Here is a 375-nt window from a genome sequence, read left to right as displayed (position 1 = left end):
GCATTCACTGGCAATAGAAGGGGCTGATTCTGCATAAAATGAAGAGGTGAAACTCCTGTTAGAGAGTAAGGGGGCTTTAATAGGGTGTGTACCTTGTGAACTTATTCTCCCAAACTTTCAAAGTCACATTTACAGTCACTTCCTAAATTTACTTTTCCATGATTTCTAATAAAACGTTTCTCCCTGGAAATTGTCTTATTACGACTAGTAGAGTTATGAAGGGAAAAATTCCAGTGTAATCAAATGCTCAGTACCTCAGGAGAGTTAATTTGAGTTTTAGCAGATCATATGAGATCCAGTATTAGATTTCCTGCCCTTTATGAGGGAGTCAGGAGCCAGATTCGCAACGGAATCAGCAATTTTTTTCCTCTTGGG

Source organism: Galeopterus variegatus, unplaced genomic scaffold (assembly GCF_000696425.1).
Source record: "Galeopterus variegatus unplaced genomic scaffold, G_variegatus-3.0.2 Scaffold2717, whole genome shotgun sequence".
NCBI lineage: Eukaryota > Metazoa > Chordata > Mammalia > Dermoptera > Cynocephalidae > Galeopterus > Galeopterus variegatus.
This window is presented reverse-complemented; position numbering follows the sequence as displayed.